Raw genomic sequence first — 19,439 nt, 5'->3', positions numbered from 1 at the left:
TGATACCACTCATCAACAGAAGTTGAGTAAGAAGATCTGAAAGGGAAACTAAAAGCAGGACCTGACTAAATTGTAAGTAGGGCACCAAAGTAAAAACCCTGTGGTGAGGGTAGACATGCAGCTTCCTGGGCCAGTGGGGGGTGGGAGTGGGTGGGAGGGATGGGTCACAGTCTTTTGGTGGTGAGAATGGTGTTTATGTACACTCCTAGCAAAATGTAGACATATAAATCACTAGTTAATTAATATGAGAGGGGGAAAATCAATTGTATGTCTCAAAGTTTTTCAAAACACAAACTGAATCTTTTTAATATATAAGCTGTGTATTTGATAAGCGGACTTTCTCAAAAGCCTAGACCAAGTAGATCAGAAGCATCCAATAGCACAGCTATATACAAGATACTGGGTACTGTACAGCAAACCATAACAAAAGGACTTTTCAAAGTTAACCCAATTACCAAATAATGTGATGATAACATTAACTATCAATTGTCTTTTTGAACACTAAGACAGCAGGAACCTCACATCTCCACTATAGAGCCCCTACTTCCCCCAGTCCTGGAACCCTTGGATAGGGCCCACTTTCTCGTATGCCTCTCCCAATCCATATCAAATAATATCGCATCCGCCAATCACAACCTAACCAACGCAACGATTGCCACCTCAACATGCTTCACTTCAGACTGTGTCCAGAGACTTCATGTGAGGAATGACAACCCTTCAGCTTCATTACTCGGGTGAGACCTTTCCTTTCATAGTATACTCTAATTTCATCTCAGGTGGTTCACTTTCTAACAAAGTCCCAAAACCTAGATATACACCAGTTTCTGTGAGAGAGAGCATATCTTCACACATATCTATAAACTACTGCAAAATATATACCTGAAAGCAGAAGTACATTGGAGTTTGCAGTGAGTACCTCCCTAACACTTCCTCTCCACTATTCCAAGCTTTGGGTCCATGATTGCTCAACAATTTGTTTGGCTTTGTATGGTAACTCTCTTTTCAGTCACCAGGTTCCAGATGCCATCAGGATGCTGGCCAGGCTTCCCTGGATTGAAGACCCCACCAATGTGTCCTGGAGCTCAGCTTCCCCAGAGACCCACCCTACTAGGGAAAGAGAGAGGCAGACTGGGAGTATGGACCGACCAGTCAACGCCCATGTTCAGTGGGGAAGCAATTACAGAAGCCAGACCTTCTACCTTCTGCAACCCACAATGACCCTGGGTCCATGCTCCCAGAGGGATGGAGAATGGGAAAGCTATGAGGGGAGAGGGTGGGATATGGACATCAGGTGGTGGGAATTGTGTGGAGTTGTACCCCTCCTACCCTATGGTTTTTTTATTAATCCTTTCTTAAATAAAAAAATAATAATAAATAATAATAAATAAATAAAAGAAAAAAAAATTTGCGGAAGCATTGGCAGGGCCATATCAAGGACTTGTGGAATGCATACAGCCTGTGAGCCAGATGCACTCCATCTCTGATATGAAATATCTGACACAAAGCAACTGCTGAATATATGCTATCTCTTTTCACTACCAGGAGCTGCAACTTGCCTAAAACTTGACTTCCCTTTAACTGGAAGGCAGAGATCCTAGAACAGTAGACTCAGTAAAGATTTGTGAGCCAGGACTGACACTTGTATCCCTCACTGTTAAAACAGACCTTGATACATGTTTGTGAGTTACTCTATTCATTCCACAGATTTTACTAGTCTCCAACAATATGCAAAGATTTAAGATAACTATTTGGTGTACAAAATGAACCAGCATTTAAAAACAAAACCAAAAAACCTACCTTTAGGGGACCAGGTGAAGTGCACATGCGTGAAGCACAAAGACTGGCGTAAGGATCCCAGGTTGAGCCCCTGGCTTCGCACCTGCAGGTGAGTCACTTCACAAGTGGTGAAGCAGGGCTGCAGGTGTCTTTCTCCCCATTTCTCTCAATTTCTCTTTGTCTTACTGAACAACAACAGCAGCAATAACAACAATAACAACGGCATCAACAAAATGGAAAAAATAGACTCCTAGAGCAGTGGATTTGTAGTACAGGCACCGAAGCCCAGCAATTCCCCTGGAGTCAAAAAACAAAAACAAAAAAAAACACCTCTACCTTTATGTAACTTTCCACTGGAGGGTGTAAGAATAAAGGATAAGGTATTTAAACAATATGCATTAGTTTAAAATATATATATAATCTATTAAATAGGTGGAATGGAAGAAGTTTAAACAGAGTAAGAGAGATGGGGAAGACCAGCAAACGGAGTGTTCAGAGTAGGTCTGACACAGAAGGTGCCATTTGCTCAAAGTCTTAAAGAAAATGAAGAAATGACCCAAGAAAACACCAGCCAGAGAAAATTATACGAAGACAAATCATGAAGTGCAAAGACCTTAAGACAGCTGTGTATCTGGTGTGTTCCTGAAATAACAAGAAAGTTTCTGTGACTAGAGCAGATCAGCACCAAGGAACATAACAGAAGGAATGTAACAGAAGACAGGGGAGAGCAGCATTAGACACGGAGTCTACGAGCTTTCACTCTCAAGATGAGAAAAAGCTATTGAGTAGTTAAGCAGAAGAACAAGAAGTCTAACTGGAGTGTGAAAAGGGTCTCTCTAGAAATCAGTGAGATAGCAAAGTGGATACAGGAGAAGACTTCCAGGCAAGAGGTCGTAAATTTGAGAGCTGGAACTTCATGTGCCAAAGTGATGGTGTGGTGTGGTGTGGTGTGGTGTGGTGTGGTGTGGTGTGGTGTGGTGTGGTGTGGTGTGGTGTGGTGTGGTGTGGTGTGGGTCTTAAATTATACCTTTAAAAAAAGTTCTCTCAGAACTACAAGCTAGATCAGTCTGTAGAACACAGGTTCTATATGCAAAGACCTGGATTCAAGCCCCTGGCACATAGGGAACACTACACATATCACCAGAAAATGGTTCACAAAGACTGGAGCAATGCTGTAGTCTCTCTCTCTCTCTCTCTCTCTCTCTCCTCCCCCCCCCCCGTGTGTGTGTGTGTGTGTGTGTGTGTGTGTGTGTGTGTGTGTATGTCTGTACACTGTCTGTTTATATCCAAAGTTAAAAGGGGGAAAGGAGTCCATCAGAAGTAGTAGAAACACGGGTAGCAAAGACCCACTGTAGAAAAATTTTCTTTAAAAACTCTTTCTAGGGGCTGGGCTAGAGGCTGGGTGTTATCATACCTGGTTGAGTGCATATGTTACAATTCACAAGAAGCTGGGTTCAAGCCCCTGGTCCCCACCTGCCCAAGGAAAGCTTCATGAGCATTGAGTGAAGCAGTGCTCTTTATCTCTCAGTTCCCCCTTCACTCTTTATGTCTCTCTGTCTCTATCCAATAAATAATGAATTGCAAAAAAAAAAAAAAAACTTTCTAATTGGTGTGTTTAGAATAGGTTCCAGAAGCAAGGGTCATCAATGAGAAGATATGTCATAATTCAGGCAGAAAACAGTCTTGGAACAAGGTAGTAAAACAGATAAATCTTGAAGGTAAAAACCAATAAGTTTTCTTGATAAGAGTACATGTGGAGTATAAAGAAGTGGCCATGAATGATTTCAAGGAATATTTGCTCTGAGCAAACAGAAGGAAGAACCAGTCGCAAGTTGAGAAAGAAATGAATAAATGAGTTGTAGGAAAGGGGGATAATAAAAATCACAAATTCAGAGATCTATTGAGTTTGGTGCATTTGTAAGCCATGGTAGAAATGTTAAGTAGGCCAATATTCAACTCCTAATATAATAAATCTGTAGTTCAGAAGTCTAGTCAAGACTAGAAATCTAGACTAAAGAGGTTTAGACTAGGTTTGTGGATATAATACAGGGAAATAGTAATACAGGGAAATAGTAATACAGGGAAATAGTAATACAGGGAAATAGTAATACAGATGCTATTTTGAGGTATTTGGAGCATTGAGTCATAGAGTTTTAGGTTTGAATCTTGGCTCTGTTATTGTGTGACCTTAGACAAGGATTTTAAAAAATTCTCTGGGTACTTTATTTCCCTTTAACTTCAACTTTCTATATTCCAAATGAGTGAAAACATATAGTAGTTGTCTTTCACCTATGGACTTATTTCACTAAGAATAATCATCAAAGGAGGTGGGGGAGAAGTAGCCAAAATATAAACTGTTTCTATGTAAGAACTATGGTAATTGGGGACAAGGGGGAAGGAGATGCACAAACTTTGGTGCTGAACTATATACCCCTGGAAGTGTAATAATTAAAAGTTAAATTTAATGCAGAAAACAAAATAGTCACATAAAAAAAGACTCTGAATTCATTTTCTCCTAAGAAAAACGTGATTCTAAAAGCTATTTTAGGTATGAAATGAATTAAGAACACAAAGCAACTAAATGGTACCTAGTATACATCAGGCTCTCAAATGGTGCTGATTTACCAGATTTTTAAAGAAATAAGTGGCATTATTTAGGATGTCTTGTGAGAAAGACAAGGTTCTTCATTTTCTCTTTTTCCCATCTTCCACCTCCCTCAAATCTACTCTCTTGCCATTTCTCCACTTGTCTCATGTCTACTTACCCCTTTCCACTAAAATCAAATGTTATACCAGATAAATAAATAAAAACTGCACCAACCCCCTTTCTTTCTTTATGAATCTGAGAAATAAGACATTGGAGCAAGAAGGGAAGTAGAAAGATAAGCATTTAGGCACCCATCTCAGAACTGTATTCTGTGAAAGAATAATATAAATCAAAATGTAAATAACAAGGTAGAAGTAATCGAAGAGGCAGGTTTTCAGTTTTTTAAGGTTGCTCCTGTTACTGAAAAGTGTGTGATTTTCTATTATACTTTCAAAACCTCTTTGATCCTGGAAAACATATATGTAATTGAGAAAAACTAACCAGAAAGCTAAGAAACACAGGCATCTCCATTTTCAGGTAAAGTAAACATTAACTCATTCCAATCTCTACAACTACTAATGGTAATGATATCTGTTATCTCACATGCTGTGGTGGTGTTTCCTTTTCCAGTTTAAACTTTAAAAAAAAACACTAATAATATCTGAAAGACTGAAACAACATCTATAGGATATTCTGAGAGATTCCAATAAATAGTAGTATTTGTGTATAATGATGTTGGTAATCACTTCCTCACTATGGGAGGTGAGCTAAGCTCCCTTTAGACCTAGTTGTGACAAGTCTTCATTGTCTAAAGTTAATTAAACACAGGAAAACTCCCTGGTCTCCTCGGAGAGGTCTTGTTGACCTGAGAATGTGAGGCAGCTATCACAGAAGTAAAGTATATCTAATCAAGAAAATATTTCTGGACCAAAAAACTTACATTTGTATCAAACACATGATTTCTTCAAGTAGAACAGAGTTTGGTTAGTCCACAATGGTAAAAACTGAAAAGAATCAGGCCAAAATCCAAGAACACCAGGTGATGCACCTGGCTGAACGCACATGTTACAATGCAAACAGATCTGGGTTTGAACCCCCAGTCCCCACCTGAAGTGGAAAACCTTTGAGAGTGGTGATGTAGAATTGCAGGTGTCTGACTCTCTCCCTCTCTACCACCCCCTTCCATCTCAATTACTGGCTGTCTCTATCCAATAAATAAATAAAAATAATTTTAAAAAATTTAATCCAGCAATACATACCAATGCTTGTCTCATTAGTCACTATTTTTATCAACACCAATTTCAAACAATTCTAAGACTATAAATCTTTATTCTACCATTGGAAAGCTTAAGTCAAAATTAAAGAATTACTGAAGCAGAATTTTCATCCCATAAACTGCTAGGATCAGATATAAGAAAGCTGAGCTAAAAAACAAGGTATTCCAAAGACTGATTATTAACAGTATTTGTTTTGTGATGATTCAATGATAACTCATTCTTGAATATCTAATTCTTTACAGATTACGGTAATTCCAAAACAAGAAGGTGAATTTTTTATTGCAATGAAAGTTCAAAGTACTATCTGCCCCACCCCTAAACAGTTACATTGAAAATTCTAAACATTAAATTGGTGTATTTACTAGGTACTATAATTTAGAAAGGAGTATGTGTTAAGTGATAGCGCTAAGCTAAGATATAATAGTATAATGGCCCTATATGTTACTCTGAATTTATCTTATTACTTAGCTGCATTAATTTTTTTCCTTGAAAGGAGAAATAAAATCCATGAGATTCAAATGTAAAGAAAAAAGGTGTAAAATTCTTGTTAAGGGAGATGTAAGTTTTAACAATGTTTTAAAATATTAGAGAAGGGACGGCTTTTAATTTTTTTAAAATATTTTATTTTATTTATTTATTCCCTTTTGTTGCCTTTGTTGTTTTATTGTTGTCGTCGTTGTTGGATAGGACAGAGAGAAACGGAGAGAGGAGGGGAAGACAGAGAGAGGGAGAGAAAGACACCTGCAGACCTGCTTCACCGCCTGTGAAGCGACTCCCCTGCAGGTGGGGAGCCGCAGTTCGAACCGGGATCCTTATGCCAGTCCTTGTGCTTTGCCCACCTGCGCTTAACCCGCTGCGCTACAGCCCGACTCCCCAAGGGACGGCTTTTGTAGGCAACATACAAAACCCTTAAGAGGAAGCAAAGCGTAAGTCTGACTTTATAAATATTAAAAATTCATACATGAGAGAAAGATGAAGAAAGACAAACTGGAAAAACTACTCACAAAATATGACAGGGAAAAAAAGATTAACTTTCCCAATATAAAATAAGCAAATATCATAATAAAAATACAATTTGCTAACATATTTAACAATGTTCAAACTTAACCATAATTAAAGAAACATGGTCAAAATAAGATTTTAAGCCAGAAATATTGTTATAGTGATTGTGAAAAGAACTGTTATGCCAACTACATATTTTCATTTCACAGAGGGAAAATGCTGTGTAATCTTCCCAACATCACAGAACTCGGAAGTGGGATAACTGTCATTTTTAAATTTGTTCATTACGAGCACTGGTGAAAATGAAGTGAGCAGGTATTTTCATACATCATTGCTGACGATATCTTATGGAAGACTCTGGGAGAAAAATATCCTATATTCTATGTCTGGGCTTCTATGTCATGACTGTGGCCTCTGAAAGTATTACATGAATTTTCCTTCTCATGAGACAAATTATCTGTCACTATAAAACTAAGATATGCCAAAGTCTCAAGGTCTTTCCAGAGACAGGCTGAATATTTCCAAAACACTAGTTAAATGTTGCCTGTGTGTCCATGAAAAAGACAAGGCTAAATGCCACATTCTCCTCCTCCCAGTTGTTACAGTTGCAGAATCACCCAGCATAAATTAGAATAGCTGTTGAGATGGGTGTGTCAACTGCTATCCCACTTTCATCATTGCCAAAGGAATAGCACAAGCTCTAAGAAACAGATTATCTGCATAACTGAAGCCCAACAATCAGCCAACAATGCTTGGTTTTATATTTAAGAGGAAACAGAGTGGCAGTCTGTCTCATCTCTTTCAGTGTCTTGTACTTCCCATTTCACTGTGACTGAAAAAATCAAGGTATAATCTAGCCCAGACAGAGGCTATAAAACAAAATAAACTTTGGGTAGCATCCTGGAAGAGTAATTTGATAACAATCCATCAGTATTATAAACTCATGGATTTATCAACCCACATCACTTTTAGGAATTTATGCTGCAAATGTACATGTCACAAAGAGTTGTGCCACAGACTGTTATCTACCTCTAAATGTGCATGTGAAAGGTAGTTCCCAAGGTATTTGGAGGTGGGGTCTTTGGGAAGTTACTAGTGACCTCATAAAAGAAACCCCAAATAACTCCCTTGCCCTTCTGTCATACAGATAAATAACAAGAAAACAGTCTATGAATGAAGAAAGGAGCTCTCACTAGAACCCAGCCAAGCTAGTGTCTTCATCTTGGATATCCCAGAATTATAAGAAATACATTTCTGGTGTTTATAAAACAGCCAGTCTATGGTATTTTGTTTCAGCAGCCCAGATGGATTAAGAAAAGATGTACTAGTTAAAACTGAAAACAACTTAATAGTCCATCAAAAGAAAAATAAATCATGGTATAGTTCTACAAAGGAATACTATGAAGCTGTTTTTTTAATTCTGATTTTGTTGTTGAATTGAGAGGAAAGAGAGAAACTGAAAGATGAGGGGGAGAAAGACACCTGAAGCATTGCTTCACCACTCATAAAGCTTCCCCCCTAAAAGTGGGGAGTGGGGGCTTGAACCTGGGACCTCATACATTGTAGCATATGCTCTCCACTAGGTGCGCCACTACCCAGCCCCTGAAGATAATTCTTTTTTTAAAAGGATGTTACCTACCAAAATAGCAGTCAGTACTTTTTTTCTTTAATACCTTATTTAAAAACCAATAAAGCAAGGAATATAGCAGCACTGACTAAAAGTTCTCATTTGTAGAAAATAAAGAAGAAAATATAGGCAGGCATTTCTTATTGCATCCATGTTCCTTGACTCATGTTCCTTTCTCTCATCACTAAAGTCAGCCACAACAGGTTGAACTATGTTCTCTTTTTGTTTCCTTTCTATTTTTGACCTGTTTTTTTCTTTTGTTCCACCAAGATTATCACTAAGGCTCAGTGACTACAGGATTCTACTATTCCCAGTAACTATCTTTTTTTTTCCTTTTTTTCCTTTCCTTCCTTTCTTCCTTCCTTCCTTCCTTCGATTCTCTAGTTTTCCCTTACTTCTCTTTCTTTTTTTTTCATTCTAAACAAGAAGTTTATTTAAACAACAAGACATTTGACTTGAAGGGAAAGAATATCTAGGATTCATTTCTTTTAGTGTATTTTACACCTACTTACAGACAGATTACCTTACATGTAATAGCTATGTACAAAAAAGTTATAAGATTGTCCTTGGTTTTACAATGAAACGAAAACATTAAGATTCTCCAATCAAACAAGGTATGCAAGAATTTTTATGTTGCTCTTTCTGTTAGTCATTGAGAGCAAAATAATTTACTGGAATATAAACATAATAGATGAACGAGCATGCCACTAATGGAGAAAAGGGATATTTTCACAGAACCAATATTTTTCCCTATCCCATCTCCATATGATGTCAATCAAAACATACCATTGGCCATTTAGTTTTAAAAAATGCAGCATACTTGTGCACATACACCAGTTACTTTATGTAGAATAAAGGAATGGGGAAAGGGAAATGAAAGAATAGAGAAAAATTATATGGTAGTAGTCAGGATGTGGTGGAACCAAATGGCGGTTTTCTAATTGAGAATGTTTTCTAGGTCTGGAGGAACAGAGTCCTGGAGTGAAGTAGTGGGTTCCCTTTTTAGTAGATACCTCCTGTCTGCTCCTGGAACCCATCAATTGTATCTTCATCCTCCACTGCCAACTGTGCAGGTATATCTGTTTCATCGATTGGCTGCCCATCAAATTAGAATCTGATCTGCCTTGTTGACAATCCCAGTCATTCACAATAGGCTTTCATTAGTTTACTAAGTGGTGCTTGCCTCTTAATGTTAAACTGCACCACCAAACCATCCTGACCAGCTACCTTCAGATTAATATGGACATTGTTCTCAGTCCTGACTCCTTCCTTCAGCTTTTCATCAATCATGGCGAACGCCAGGGTCTCCTCACTTTGCTACTTCACAAAAGAGGTACCAGGTGCACACCAAACAAGCACACAAACTGCACCAGGAGCAGCCTCTTCTCCTTTTATAAAGACAGAGATGGATAGACGGAGACAGAGTGAGAAAGAGAGAAGGAACAGAAGGAGGAGGAGGAAGAGGAGGAAAGGGAGATGGTAGAGGAAGTAGAGAACGAGGAGGAGGAGGAAAGATACCTGCAAAATTGCTCCACCATTAGTGAAGTTTTACACTTTACCCCTGTACCTGGGGACCAGTTCCTAGTGTATGATAATGTGTGTGTTCTACCAGGTAACCTACCACCCAGCCCCAGCTGTGTTGTTTTCACATCTGGCCCCTACTTCTGTTTTCCTTTTCACACTTTTAAGAACCTTGTGATTTAGGGGGACCAGATAGTGGCACACTTGGTTAAATTACACATGTTATCATTTACAAAGACCTGGGTTTAAGCCCCCCGGTACCCACCTGCAGGGGGAAAGGTTCACAAGCAGTGAAGCAGTGCTTCAGGTGTCTCTGTCTTCTTCCCTCCTTATCCCCCTTCCCTCTCAATTTCTTTCCTATCAAATAAAATTAATTCAATTCAGCCCTCCTAGATAATTCAGGTTAATCTCTGTATTTTTAAATATATCTCCCTAGCCACTCTAATTCCATCTGATCCCTTAATTTTTCCACTACCATTTAATGTAAAATCCTCAGGTTTCAGGGATTAAGACCTGGCTTCATTGAAGGTTATTACTCTATTTCATAGGTATGAGCACACAGTTTAGGGAAAAGGACTTTCTTTTCTTTTTTCTATTTTTTTTGATTCCCCAGTGCTCATGACTCCCAGCCAACTTATTCAAATAGAAAGAGACAGGAAAACAGAGGAAGAAAAACAGTGATACCACAGCACTGTAACTGCTCTCTTAAAATATTTGCAAGATGTCTGATAAGACTGGGTAGGCAGTGTGGTTGGGCCAAATGACCCAGACTGAGTTCAAGATAGACTCATCAGAGTTAGCACTTACTCAATGATCCCAACTGTTGGGACCATGTGTAAGCCTGATAGAGCTTAGGGAGACTCACCCCCGTCCCTGGATGGAGGTCTGAGAAGATAACCTCTTGGTAAGTCTCTCTCAACTGAGGTGAGCATAAGGGGGGAAAATCAGACTTGGTTCTTTCCTTCTTGACTCTCAGGCCCACAGAAACCCCAGTACTTCCCTCCATTAACCGCAGGCCACATGGCCGCAGATTCACTTATTCAAAGTCACCTTCTGATCACAGAAGAACACACCTTATCACACACTTCATCACAAACTTCAGACCCCAGACAAGAGAAATTCCAAACTATATGGCTTTTTGATATCCATCTTCTCTCTGTCTCACCCTACGGGTTTAACCCCTGTGCTTCTCTCAAATACCTTTGGATAATTAAGTTGCTTGTGTCATGGATAATAACTGTCTTGTATCTCATCAATTCCTGTCATACCAGCCCCCTACCTTAGGGGCATGCCGACCATTAAGAAACCTGTAATTTCTGACATATTTCAACAATAATTCCCTTCGTTGCTTTTCTATTTAACTCATGTCCATTTTGCTAATAAAAGGATTCTACGGATTCTAGGAACGCTAAGAGTCCCCTGGTGTCTTTTATTTCGTGTCACCCCTGTCATGAGCGAGAAAGAACCAGTCCATTACCTTTCCCCTGGAGACCACCCCAAACCAGAGAGAGAGAGATGCCGAAACCCAACCAAACTACTAAGACCCCATAAGATGCAAAATGAAGAAAGTTTCATTTCTGTCACCATTCATTTCAACCACCCCTCCCGAAAAGAAACAATTTTTAAAATTTTTTTCTTACACAAAAAAAGACAACTTAAATGATACCATTGATTTCTTCTATGATCTCACAATTCATGAGGTAATATAAAGATAATTAAAAATATATACCAGAGAAATACAAATTCCCTAGATTATCTGTTAATAAGAACCAAATTCGTTGAACTTTTACATGCCTTTTGCCCTCCAGTTCAAGGAATTTATTCTAAGGGTATGAGAAGTCCATGGGCAAAGCTTTAAGCACAAGAATGTTTATCACATCTACATATAGGAGAAAAAGAATGAAAGGAATAAGACATCATTACACATGTTAGTTAAAATAGGGTTTAACTTATAACAATACACTATCTGGCTGTTAAATTCAGTAATCACAAAATATTTATAAAATATCACTAAATTTAAGTCAATTATAAAACATACTTATAGGCATCTAGAAGAATGCGTAAAGTCACTCACTATCAGAGAAATGCAAATCAAGAAAATAATAAAATCTAATCTGACTCTTTTGTGAAGAGCCCAAATCAAAAGGGCCAAACAGCAAGTGCTGGGGAGGGTGTGGACAGAAAGGAATTCTTCTGCACTGTTGATGAGACAGCAAATTGGTGCAGTCCCATTGGAAAACAGTTTGGAGAATCCTGAAAACATTAAAAATGAACCTACCATGTGACCCAGCAATTCCTCTCCTAGGCAATTATCCAAACAAAAAAACACTTATGCAAAGAGATTTATGCATACCCATATTCATGACAGCATTACTTGTAATAGGAAAAAATTTGAAACAACCCCAGTGTCCAACAACAGATGAATCGTCAAAGAATTTGTGGTATATGTGGGAGCATCACATAGCTAGAAGATACAGGCAACATACTCTCCTATGCTACAACTTGGATGGAATTAGAGGGAATCCTATATGACCAAAATATGCCAGAAAGAGGAGGAAGAATACTAGATGATCTCATTCACAGATAGGATTTAAGAAACAAAGCAGAAGACAATATAAGGTGAATCCTTAATGGACTATAATCTAATCATGGCTGATTTAATGATTCAGGAGAAAGGGAGGAGCACTAAGAGAAAGATGGGGTATAAGCCCCTACCACAAACAAGATCTAAGCCCCTACCACAAACAAGATTGACTATTTGATATAGGATAAGATATACTGACACCTACCATGGAGAAATGTGGAAATACATCCTCATGACAACAACAATCCTGTAAATCAACACTGCCTCAATAAAGTGAAACTGAAGTTGGAAAAAAATATAAATATATAACATATCAATGAAAGTCTGTTTTATATTAAGGTGGATTAAGATAATTTATTACTGGTTGGGAAGATTTTTATGCTATTAATAAAAATATACTTACTGAGCAGAGCCTTATGTTTTTAAAAGACAGGGGTAGAGATATTCACTAGATCTTTACACACACACACACACACACACACACACACACACACATGGAAAATATGTGAATAAGCCTTTCTCAAAAGCAGTAGGTGTGGTGCTGGGGGAGATTAGTCTGTTCAAGCACTTGTATGCCTGAAGCTCCAGAGGTTACAGGTTCAATTCCCAGCAACAGAGCTGAGTATACTGAGTCTTCCATATCTCTTTCTACCTCTATCATCCCTACCTTCTCCTATCTCACCTCTCTCTTTTTCATAATTTGTTTTTTAACCTGGAAGGTCTAACTTTGTCATTTACGTTGGTCCTTTTCAGTTAGTATACTAAGACTTTTTAAAACTAGCTTGGATTATTGTAACACTAGCAATGAAGAGGATTCCAGCTAAATTACAGTAAATTGTACTTTTGAAAGTTGTGAAATTGAGGAGACTTCCAGAGGCAGGGCTACAGAGGAACAGCAGCTGTTTTTCTCTCCTGGGTTGACTAGGAATACCAAAGGAGACCACCTGGGACCAAAACAAGACAATACTAGAACGACTTTAGGAACCCACCAAATCACCGGTGAGTGCAAACACGTGTGGCTCATGGACAGAGAGGAGCTTAGGAAAGAGATTAAGTGGCTGGTAACAGTCCAGCAGTTTAGCAGTTGAGACACCACCTCCAGTCTACTTCACCAACAAAAAGACAGCTGAAGGACACCAACAAAAAGACAGGACTCCCCTAAGACTCACCAAATGAAACTGTGACTCTCCATTGTTACTGCCCTCAGAATCTGGAGCAGCAGCAGTGGGGAGGCCCTGTTCTGACACCAGGGGACAGAGAATTAACCAGAAAACTCAGGAGAAGATCTATAACTCTGTGGCCTATTAGTGGGGCTGTTAGAGTCTCTTTGCATAACCACTGGATTATCACTGCCCCACCCTGCTTTGTTTCTTGGTCAGGAGTCAGTGATTAGGCTAAGAACCATACTTACAGTTTAAAAGCCCTCAGGCTCCCATAGCCTACAGGGAAGATAAAGAACAAAAGAAGCTTTTAAACTACTGAGCTCCAACTCAGGGATTAAAAGAATATTGAAACAAGTGTCAACTTCCACAACTGTGAACCCTTTAATTACCTTACTTAGATACAAGTCAATTCAGGCAATAATGGTAAGTAATTTGAAAAGTACTGAGAGAGGGAAATCATAACATAATATATAAAATGGGTAAACCAACAAGAAGAAATATTGGAGAAATGAGCCAGGATGAGTCCAGCTAAAATCCCCCCAAAGGGTGAAGCACAAAATAATGAGGTCAACATCCAAACACTAGTTAAGGAAATAATCACAGGAGTGAGTAAGGACTTTGAAAGAATTGTCATCAGAAATGCAGAAACCACCAATGAGACTCTGGAAGAAAACACTAACTATCTCAAGGTTATTAGAGAGCTGAAAGCTGAAATAGCTGAGATAAGAACAAAACTAGCTGAACAAGCTAAAACAGTATCAGAACAGGGAAACAAAATAGATGAACTCCAGAAAACAGTAGAGGGGAGAGAGAATAGAATCAATGAGGCTGAAGACAGAATCAGAAAGATCGAGGACAAATTAGAGACAACTAAAAAAGAAGTAAGAGATATCAAAAAGAGATTAAAAGATTCTGAAAACAATAACAGAGACCTATGGTATAACTTCAAAGAAATAATATGTGCATTATTGGCTTACCAGAGGAAGAAAGAGAGGGAGGGGAAGAAAGCATTCTTCTGGACATAATAGCTGAGAACATCTGTAGTCTAGACAACATAAAAGACATAAAAGTTCACGAAGCCCAGAGGGTCCCAAACAGAATTAACCCAGACTTAAAGAAACCAAGACACATCATATTTAGAATAGAAAGGAATAAGGATAAAGAAAGGATCCTGAAGGCTGCAAGAGAAAAATAAAGAGCTACCTACAGAGGAAAACCCATAGATTAACAGCAGACTTCTCCACACAAACACTACAGGCCAAGAGAATGCCAAGATATCTATTGAGTGCACAATGAGAAAGCATTTCAAGCAAGACTACTGTATCCTGCTAGACTGTTCTTCAGACTACATGGAGGCATCAAAACCTTCTCAGACAAGCAACAGTTGAAGGAATCAACCATCACCAAGCCTGCCCTGAAAGAAGTTTTGAAAGATCTCCTATGAACAGTCAGACCACCATAAACAGGCCATATATCAGAACACTCTAAAACTCTACAAGAATGGAATTAAAATATCTTCAATCTTTGATATCAATAAATGTCAATGGACTGACTTCACCTATTAAAAGACATAGAGTAGGAAGATGGATCAGAAAATACAATCCAACAATATGCTATCTACAGGAAACTCACCTAACTCAACAAGATAAACACAGACTCAAAGTGAAAGGATGGAAAACTATCATATAGACCAATGGCCCACAAAAAAAGGGCAGGAACAATTATTCTCATATCTGACATGACAGACTTTAAAGGTAATAAAATTTAAAAAGATAGGGATGGACACTACTTAATGCTCAGTGGATCAGTCAATCAAAAGGACTTAACAATTATTAACATCTATGCACCCAATGAGAAGCCATCTAAATACATCAAACGTCTACTGAAAGAGCTATAGCAATATATTGAGAGCAACACAGTCATAGTAGGGGACTTCCAACACCCCCACTCTCTCAACTTGACAGATCATCCAGACTGAAAATGAATAAAGACATGAGGGAACTAAATGAGGAGATAGATAGACTATAACTATTGGACATTTTCAGAGTCATTCACCATAAGAAACTGGAATACACATACTACTGAAGTCCACATGGGTTATTCTCAAGGATAGACCATATGTGAGGCCAAAATATAGCATCAGCAAATTCAAGAGCATTGAAATCATCCCAAGCATCTTCTCAGACCACAGTGGAATTAAACTAACACTTAACAATCAACAGAAGATTAGTAATAGTCCCAAAATGTGAAAGCTCAACAGTACACTACAAAACAACTACTGGGTCAAAGAGGAAATAAAGGAAGAAATCAAAATGTTTCGAGAGTTGAATGAAAATGAAGACACAAGCTATCAAAATATTTGGGACACAGCTAAAGCAGTAATAAGAGGGAAGTTCATAGCCATACAAGCACACATTAGGAAACAAGAAAAAGCGCAAATATACAGCCTGATTGCACATCTTAAAGACCTAGAAGAAGAAGAACAAAGGAACCCTAAAGCAACCAGAGGACAGAAATCACTAAAGTTAGGGCAGAAATAAATAACATTGAAAATAAGAACACCTACAAAAGGTCAACGAAGGTAAATGTTGGTTCTTCAAAAGAGTGAACAAAATCGACAAACCTTTAGCCAGACTCACAAAACAAAAAAGGGAGAAGACCCAAATAAATCAGATCATAAATGAAAGAGGGATTATCACTACAGACACCGCAGACATTCAGGATATCATGCAAGACTTCTTTGAACAACTATATGCCACCAAGCTAGAGAACCTGGAAGAAATGGACAATTTCCTCGATACCTATGAACTTCCAAAATTAAGTAAAGAGGAACTACATAACATAAACAGGTCCACCACAGCTAATGAAATTGAAACAGTTATCAAAAACCTTCCCAAGAATAAAAGTCCTGGACCAGATGGTTTTACAAATGAATTCTACAAAACCTTCAAGGAAGAGTTAATACCTCTACTTTTAAAAGTCTTCCAGAAGATTGAAGACACTGGAATACTTCCTTCCAGCTTCTATGAAGCAAACATCACTTTGATATCAAAAGCAGACAGGGACACAACCAAAAAAGAAAACTACAGACCAATATCTCTGATGAACATAGATGCTAAAATACTGAACAAAATTCTAGCCAACCGGATACAGCAGTATATTAAAAAGATTGTTTATCATCACCAAGTGGGTTTTATCCCAGGCATGCAAGGTTGGTTTAATATATGTAAATAAATCAGCGTGATCCTCCACATCAATACAAACAAGACCAAAAACCACATGGTCATATCAATAGATGCAGAGAAAGCCTTTGACATAATACAATATCCCTTTATGATCAAAACATACAAAAAAGGGGAATATATGGAAAATTCCTCAAGAAAGTGGAGTCTATATATAGCAAACCAACAGCCAACATCATACTCAATGGTGAAAAACTGGAAGCATCTTCCCTCATATCAGGTACTAGACAGGGCTGCCCACTATCACCATTATTATTCAACATAGTGTTGGAAATTCTTGCCATAGCAATCAGGCAGGGGCAAGGAATTAAAGGCATACAGACTGGAAAGAGGTCAAATTCTCCCTATTTGCAGATAACATGATAGTATACCAAGAAAAACCTAAGGAATCCAGCAAGAAGCTTTTGGACATCATCAGACAATACAGTAAGGTATCAGGCTATAAAATTAACATTCAAAAGTCAGTGGCATTCCTCTATGCAAACACTAAGTTAGAAGAAGTTGAAGTCTAGAAATCAATTCCTTTTACTATAGCAATTAAAACAATAAAATATCTAGGAATAAACCTAACCAAAGAAGTAAAAGACTTGTACACTGAAAATCATGAGTCACTACTCAAGGAAATTGAAAAATTGAAAGATATTCCATGTTAATGGGTTGGAAGAATTAACATCATCAAAATAAATATACTACCTAGAGCCATATACAAATTTAATGCTATCCCCATCAAGATCCTAAGCACATTTTTAGGAGAATAGAACAAACGCTACAAATGTTTATCTGGAACCAGAAAATACTTAGAATTGCCAAAACAATCTTGAGAAGAAAGACCTGGAGACATCACACTCCCAGATCTCAAATTGTATTATAGGGCCATTGTCATCAAAACTGCTTGGTAATGGAACATGAATAGACACACTGACCAGTGGAATAGAATTGAGAGCCAAGAAGTAAACCCCCACTCCTATGGACATCTAATCTTTGACAAAGGTGCCCAGACTATTAAATGGGGAAAGCAGAGTCTCTTCAACTAATGATGTTAGATAAAAATAGGTTGAAACATGCAGAAGACTGAAACTGAACCACTATATTTCACCAACTACAAAAGTAAATTCCAAGTGGATCAAGGACTTAGATGTTAGACCAGAAACTATCAGACACTTAGAGGAAAACTGAGGCGCCCCAACACGAATGCCAGGTAGCCTGACAGGGTCATCTCCTCTGGACCTGCATTCAGACTTCAAGGAAGCTGGGCAGGAGGACGAAAATGGGTCGATGCATTCTCCCCCTTTTATTGCTATAAATAATTATACTGTCACAATTGATTAATAGTGCTTTGGCAGTGCCTGGTGGGAATGGAGAGTCAGAAGCACCCCCTCTCCCTTACACAGGGGCATATTTGAAAGTTACATTATGAAATTGGGGAAGGTGGGTCAACATAGACGGACAAGTCATGTTATGACCTGCCCCTCAAAGAAAGAATGCAGAGATTGAGGCCTCCCAGATACAAGTTGACGTATTGAAACAAAGAAAGATTAATAGTTAAACTGTACCAGACCTAGATGAGCAGTGGTCCACGACTAGGCAAAGACCCGTATGCCCCCCATAGAAAATTAATGATAGAAAGAGCCCTCCGCAAAAGTCAAAAACAATTCTGGGTATGACCTCCCCTGAGAACAGGGCGATACTAAGCATTGTACCATTCTTTACAGAAATAGGGGAGTAACATGTAGCCTGCCAAAGCCACAAGACTACGATGCTTATTGCTACTTCCTGGGTTGCATTGGGTCGACCTTCTCGTGGTGCATCCCGTGAGTACCCATTCATTGGGGAAACTGACGATCCTTCCTCGCCGACTGAATCCACATGGATCCCAGTCACTTTCAAAGCCAGCAACAAGCAGCTCCTGACAGCTTTCAACCTGACGCTGTTGACTGGCTACGGAAGAAGGGCAAACGCTAGAAGAAGAATTGCTACTTCCTTATGAGCTGATTGTTTAGGCAACCTGAATGTAACCTGAGAAAAGTATAAAAGCTAATGCAGTTTCACTATTAAAATGAGTCCAGATTCACCCTCCAATAGAGTGTGGTGTCTATCTGTTCTCCCTCACGCCGACTCCTGACCCACCGGGGAGGTTGCCTTCGAGACCCCTGACCCTCCTGTTGCTCATCCACTGTGGTGGTCCGTGGCAGAAAACATTGGCAGAACTCTTTCCACATAAATTTTAAAGACATCTTCAATGAAACAAATCCAATTACAAAGAAGACTAAGGCAAGCATAAACCTATGGGTCTACATCAAATTAAAAAGCTTCTGCACAGCAAAAGAAACCACTACCCAAACCAAGAGACTCCTCACAGAATGGGAGAAGATCTTTACATGCCATACATCAGACAAGAGTTTAATAATCAAAATATATAAAGAGCTTGCCAAAATCAACAAGAAAATAACCCCATCCAAAAATGGGGAGAGGACATGGACAGAATATTCATCACATAAGAGATCCAAAAGGCTGAGAAACACATGAAAAAATGCTCCAAGTCTTTGATTGTCAGAGAAAAGCAAATAAAGACAACATTGAGATACCACTTCACTCCTGTGAGAATGTTATACAACAGAAAAGGTAACAACAACAAATGCTGGAGAGGTTGTGGGGACAAA

At 38.6% G+C, this 19,439-nt stretch overlaps 1 protein-coding gene and 1 pseudogene across 6 annotated transcripts in view; both read right to left on the bottom strand.

The window, feature by feature from the left end:
• Window positions 1-19,439, bottom strand: part of ST7 (suppression of tumorigenicity 7) — a 339,787-nt gene that overhangs the window by 206,386 nt on the left and 113,962 nt on the right. The gene's annotated exons all lie outside the window — the stretch shown is intronic.
• Window positions 9,087-9,585, bottom strand: LOC103115654 (small ubiquitin-related modifier 2-like; annotated as a pseudogene).

Source organism: Erinaceus europaeus, chromosome 8, assembly GCF_950295315.1.
Source record: "Erinaceus europaeus chromosome 8, mEriEur2.1, whole genome shotgun sequence".
NCBI lineage: Eukaryota > Metazoa > Chordata > Mammalia > Eulipotyphla > Erinaceidae > Erinaceus > Erinaceus europaeus.
The sequence above is the reverse complement of the archived record's forward strand: the minus strand, read 5'-3'. Positions and strand labels throughout refer to the sequence as shown.